Genomic DNA, 6,942 nt, shown 5'->3' with positions numbered 1-6,942 from the left:
ATTTTGGTGAAAAATGCACACATTTCATGATAAAATGACACAATTAGTGATGTTCTGAGTTTTTTTCTGTGGACACAGCGTGGGTTTAGTTATGTGATAATGTTATTGCCAGCGTCATTACCCACACAGCAATACTGAAAGTGTATTTTTTTACATTTATTATTACATGGGGGCTATGGGGATTTTATGTGTTTTGCACTTTATTTTTTTAATTTGTGTGCGTTTTATTTACAGTTACACTTTATTTTACTGTCCCACCATGGGGACATCACTATTTGATTGGCTGATTATTGTAAAACAGGCAAAGCTGAACAGGCTCAGCCACTGTAGCTATGACACAGGAGGCTTCAGGGAAGCCTCCTGGTGCCATAGCAACCATCTGGGCTGTGTGATCGCTTCTGCACAGCCCCGATGGGAATAGAGGGAAGATTCTCCCTCTATTCTACACTATAGGTGCTGCGATTGGCCTGATCACAGCACCTATAGTTAGCTGCCGGAATCTGCGCCCGGTGCGGGTCACTGCAAGTGCCCAACTCTCAATGACAGTCGGGACCCGCCACGGGATGGCACTGGCGCAGCTTCTGCGCCCGGTTCATTCCAGGACGTAACTATGTCCTTGAGTGGGAACGCACCGCAAAAAAGGACGTACAGTTACGTCCATGGTCCTGAACGGGTTAAGGATAGTTCTGTCTTCACCCCCCATGGCCATCATAAAAGAATTTCCCAAGAAAGAATCTAGGATCTAGATTTGTTAAGAATTCAATACCATCATCCTCTCCAGCAGCCACAGCCCGCACAGCTCTGGGAGTCGGGTCATGACATCACCATTTTATCCAGGAAGTGAACCCATGCAGCAGTAAGTGCAGGGAAAAAAAGCACTTTATAAGCATTTCCTGTAATAAGTGTATATTGGTAATTTGTATAACTTTTGGGAGACAATACAATACTTAATAATAAAAAAATTTCACCGCACTTCTCCTTTAACCCTTTAAGGACATGGCCCATTTTCGTTTTTACGTTTTCGGTTTTTCCTCCTTGTGTTTAAAAGGTCATAGCACTTGCATTTTTCCACCTAGAAACCCCCATGACCCCTTATTTTTTGCGTCACTAATTGTACTTTGCAATTACAGGCTGAATTTTTGCATAAAGTACACTGCGAAACCAGAAAAAAATTCGAAGTGTGGTGAAATTGAAAAAAAAAACGCATTTCTTTTATTTGGGGGAAATGTGTTTTTACGCCATTCACCCTGGGGTAAAACTGACTTGTTATGCATGTTCCTCAAGTCGTTACGATTAAAACGATATATAACATGTATAACTTATATTGTATCTGATGGCCTGTAAAAAATTCAAACCGTTGTTAACCAATATACGTTCCTTAAAATCGCTCCATTCCCAGGCTTATAGCGCTTTTATCCTTTGGTCTATGGGGCTGTGCGAGGTGTCATTTTTTGCGCCATGATTTGATCTTTCTATCGGTACCTTGATTGCCCATATACGTCTTTTTGATCGCTTTTTATTACATTTTTTCTGGATTTGATGCGACCAAAAATGCGCAATTTTGCACTTTGGGATTTTTTTGCGCTGACGCCGTTTACCGTACGAGATCAGGAATGTGATTAATGAATAGTTTGGGCGATTACGCATGCGGCGATAGCAAACATGTTTATTTATTTATTTGTTTACTTTTATTTAAAACCTGGGAAAAGGGGGGTGATTCAGACTTTTATTAGGGGAGGGGGCTTCTAGTATATACACTGTGATCTCTCATTGAGATCTCTGCAGCATAGATATGCTGCAGAGATCCATGAGATCGGCACTCGTTTGCTTTCGGCTGCTGCAGCCGGAAGTAAACGAGTGCCGAGCCGAGGACGGCGCCATCTTGGACGCGTCCCCGGCCGGCATCAGTAACGGAGATCGCTCCTCCGGGACAAGGTCCCGGAGGAGCGATCTCCCCCACTAGACACCAGGGAAACTTTGCCTCCGGTAATCGGAGGCAGCTGTCAACTTTGACAGCTGCCTCCGATTAGCTAATTAGCGGGCACGGCGATCAGACCGTGCCCGCTAATAGCGGCGGTCCCGGGCTACACGCGGCACCCGGGATCGCGGCACTTCAAAGCGGGGCCGCCGCGCGGCCCCGCTTTGAAGTGCAAGTGAGGACATAGGACGTACCGGTACGTCCTATGTCCTTAAGAGGTTAAGGAGACTTTATGGACAACAATAACATACCAAAAAAGGACATCCCACACTCTAGGGGTTTAGCCGTTACAATAACAAATACAAGAAGAAATGCTTCATCCACTTATAGTTTGCAAGGTCAACATCAAAGAAAGAGCAGATATCTAAACTTAAAGGGGTTGGCCACTTTTTAGTAAAATAGGTCAGTACAAAAGTATTAGTAAGTGTACTTACTATATATACTGTAAGCAGCTCTCTGTGTACCTCATAGAGCTAAAATCAGACTCCCCTTCTCCAGGCTGTGGTGCCCTGCTCTGTTTTGTTACAGTCCATAAAATGGCCGACATGGAGGCGCATGTGACCATGCCCCGCCCCCCAGTGTCCTCCATAGACATATACAGGCTCAGTGGTGGACACTGGGGGGCGAGGCATGGTCACATGCTCCTTCATGTAAGCAATCTTATAGACCAAAACACCACAGAGCAGGGCAGAGCAGAGGAGCCTGATTGTAGCTCTGAGGTACACAGCGAGCTGCTATCAGTGCAGTGAGTACACTTAGGGCCCTATTCCACGGAGCGATAATCGGACCGATTCGGTCGATTATCGCTCCGTGGACTAGAGACAACGATCAGCTGATGATCGTTGTCATCGGCTGATCGTTGATATAGGTCCGGACTAGCAGTGTGGAATAGCAGTGCGCGGCCGGCGACTGACGGTATACATTACCTCTTCATGGTGCAGGGCTCCTCTTCTCCTGCTTCTTCCTGCGTCAGGGCGACCTGTATCAGCTGACAGGCCGCGGCGGTCCCGGCCAGTGATTGCCTGAGCGGCTTGTCAGCTGACACAGGCCGCCCTGAAGCTGAAGGAGCGCGCGGGACCCGGGAGAAGCAGGAGAAGAGGAGCCCTGCACCATGAATAGGTATGTATACTAGTTAAGCAAGAGCTGCAAGGACATCGGCAACGTTGGCCTTGCAGCCCTTGTTTAACGATAATCGGAGCCGTGGAATAGGCCCAGTAAACGAGCGCCGATCTAGCAGATTGGCGCTCGTTTATCGGCCCGTGGAATACCACCCTTACTAATACTGTACACTGAGCAATTTTACTATAAAGTGGCCAACCCCTTTAAAGAGTACTGTGTGTTTAATCCTTCTCTAGTGCTGCCATAAAGAGACGTTTCATAAGCATCCTCTAGATGTTGATCCCACCTCTAGGACCCATATTTATGGTGCGTTTACACAGAGATTTATTGAAGCCAAAGCCAGCATTAGATTTAAAAAGAGGAGAAATGTCAAGTCTTTCCTTTATGATCTGTGCTCGGTTAATAGTCTGTTCCTGGCTTTAGCGTCAATAATCTGTCAGAAATCTGTCTGTGTAAACACACCATTACACCTGTGAATCTGTCATAAATGCCCCAGATGGGTATACTGCTTTAAGAAGGAAAGGATTTTTTAGCAACATCTTGTCTCAAATTATTGGAAGAAACTGGATTACAACTACAGAAACATTTCAAGATTTTTGATATATAGCATATTTAAAGGAAATCTGTCAGCTGTTATTAATTTTCCATACTGCACTGTTACATAGCAGTTAGGACAAGGTGACACATGGTATCTATCAGATATCTGTCTGTGCTTACAGAATTTAGAAAATTATTTTCTCTGGTAGGCTAGCTTCATACTTACCGTATCCGCAGCAGATTTCACACTGCGAGTTTGCAGCGAAATCCGTTGCGGATACCTTCCCTGTCATTTTCAATTTGATTGTCATCCCACTGTGAGTGTGTAAACGCTGGCCCCCTTAACCTACTTAACCTGCTCCGGCTCCATCTGATAATCCCGGTCCCCGTAGGTCCCACTTAACCAAAAGGTGCACGGCCCCGCCGCAGTCACAGATTGGCTCGGTGGGACCTCTGGGAGCCTTGGATGATCCTCTGGATAAGTTAAAGTATGTTCTGGGCGGTAGGGGGGTTAAGGGGGCCGGCGTTTACATACTCGAGTATGCAATCACATTGTAACTGACAGGGAAGGTATCCGCCCAAACATAACTCAACTGCTGAGAAGCCCCACCTTAGTGACACTGTTCACCGATTATTAAAAGCCTTTTGAGCACCTAAAAGAAGACAAGATCATTTTTGACAATGGTATTTTGGGAATGTGCAGCAGACACACTAGCTCAGTGCTACTTGGTGCCCCCTAGTTGCTGGTGAAGTACAGCTGGGAAAGAAGTTTTCTTAAAAGTGACTAAGCTGCTACAATCTCTGGTTATTATTGACTAATTTTGCACTTATTTTAATGTTATACAGAGTTTAGGAGACAAAAAGGGTAGACTAAGCAATAGTTTTTATATTAGCCTAGACTTCAATCATAGATGGTAGGGCCCCGACATCCTCTTGGTCAGTCTGGTGAAGCCAGAGCATCATTTTGTTCGGCAAGGCTCCAGTGGAAAAAGTTTGAGAAACACTGCACTAGCTAATAATGACAAAAACAGCACCTACTCGATGGAGGTGACAGTATCACTTTCTCTCCAGCTATATTGAAGGTTTCTGATGACAACACTAGAAACACCTGTAGCTTTTAGAATAGACATCTCTGGCAGCTAGCTAAAGTCTAGGCTATATGGAAGTCAGTAACAGCGCCTTTTTGGTCACAGGGGGACTAATAAAATGATAAGAATGGTCTGAGACTGGGTTTTCTGAAGAACTCAGGGAAGCAGAGGGACAGGGTGTATAGGCTAACTAGTTCTACCTGTGTGATTAGCCATCTGTTCCCTCAGAGGAATATCACATCTAGGGAGAAGAAACTTTGTTCTTCTGACACTAAAAGACCTATTTTAGGCTATGTTCACACATAGTATTTCCGTAAGTTTTTTGTTCAGTATTTTTTTAACCAAAATCTGGAATGAAACTGACAGGGCAAAATCATATAGGGAAGATTCGCACAGCTTCTATGTTTTCCACCCCCTCCTGGTTTTGGTTGGAAAAAAAAAAAAAAGACCAAATGACTGAGCAAGATACTGTTCCTGACGAAGAGAGTGGTTAACCCTTGAAACACATAGCGCTACAATAAAGAATCTGGTTTGCAGTATTACCGGGAATCTCTGCCTCTTGTTTGATGTGGAGTGACTGTGCCCGAGCCCAGAGGTTTGAGCGCCAAGGAATCCACCATTGCTGCAAGGTTGTCTGGATTTTGGTCCTGATCCCACAGCCAGGAAAGTCGTAAGATGGAAGGCGGCAGCCCTCCTTATACACCTACAAGCCTACATTAGTGCCTAATACATACAACCTAACCAGGCGAGTGTGCATTTGTGTAATTTGCACATACACATCGAGTTTCCTTTTTTTCTTTGTGTGTGCAATAAAAATAGCTTAAGGGAGGCTCCAGTATTTTGTGATTTCAAGGAAAGCCTGATCTGGTTGAACTTGATGGACTCACCTGCTTGGTGAGAAGCTTTAAATTTATCATCATCATCATAAAGGGTTCATGCCACTTTTCTAAGAGAAACAGCCGAGAATAATATTCTAAGTCTTTTTCTGAATAAGCGACTGGACCAAAGACTTTTATCCCAAGTAACTTATGCAGGTCCTATCCCGGTTATAACAGATAGAGCTTTAGTGTTGTGACTACAAATCTTTGAGGATAACACAAAAATATCTATTATGTAGCCTTTTAGGATGGATTTTTAGAAGATATGTATGCAGTAAAACTTTAGACATTTTTCCATAAAGAAATAATTGAAACACTGACAATTCATTCCACAACCCAATGTAGGTAAGGTGTTCTGTATCAATAAAGAACACTCAGTAAAGAAGGGGTTAATCAGTTAACGCTTCCAACTCCCTAGGTGGCTGCAAACCTACTGGTTGCGGGTACTAGTGCTGGCTACCTAGAGCAGCTATCAGTGAAGGGGTTATTGCAGGGGTCAGAGGGAAGCAGCTGTTATGGAGACAGTCACTGGAGAAAACAAGCAGAATTGAAATAAGGTAGCAGTGGGTTAAAATAAGAGGGCTATCTACCCAGTACAGTATCAGAATGGGGTCACGGGGGGCCTTGTATTAAGAAATCCTGCTAGTTTACGGAGTTACAATTTTTAAAAAGTATTAGCTTGTATTGCAAAACGCTCTCAAACCAAGTTACTTGTAATCCAAGGTTTTAATGTACAAAAGGACACCTACAGGGCCTAAATCTTCGTTCTGATGCAGAGTTCCATCTACTTCAGACACAGTAACAAACCAGAATAGTCCTACCTGAGCACACCACAGACCAGAGGACTTTCAAAGGAAACCACCAGGCTCACACAACTTCCTGATCCAATGAAAGGGAAAAACCTCCTGACAGACAAAGGGAATTCCAATTTGAATCTCCTACTCTCTCAGAGGAGGAAGAATCAAGTCCTGAATATGCTTTCAATTCAGAAGAGAGCAACTTATCACACCTGACACACTGAACTAGAGGCAGACCACAAGATGCGTCTGGAGACAAAATTAGGCTGCAATGCTACCCAAACACCAGGTGACATCAAGAGATGGCCATGGTGCATTGGGTACAAAAGGAATCTTCAGCACTAATTGGGCCCAAGCTGGACAGCACTCCCCTAAAAATAGTGGCGAAGCTGCAGATGGGACAGAAACTTTCTTGAAGGATTAAAGTTATTTGCAGAGGTCATTCTACTAAAACTGCACAAAATGCACAGAAGGGAAAGGGCCCTAAATGAATTGTAAAAGAACTAGGAGCAAAAAACGGGGAGCCTCAGTTGACTATCAGTTAA

Source organism: Dendropsophus ebraccatus, chromosome 3 (assembly GCF_027789765.1).
Source record: "Dendropsophus ebraccatus isolate aDenEbr1 chromosome 3, aDenEbr1.pat, whole genome shotgun sequence".
NCBI lineage: Eukaryota > Metazoa > Chordata > Amphibia > Anura > Hylidae > Dendropsophus > Dendropsophus ebraccatus.
The sequence above is the reverse complement of the archived record's forward strand: the minus strand, read 5'-3'. Positions refer to the sequence as shown.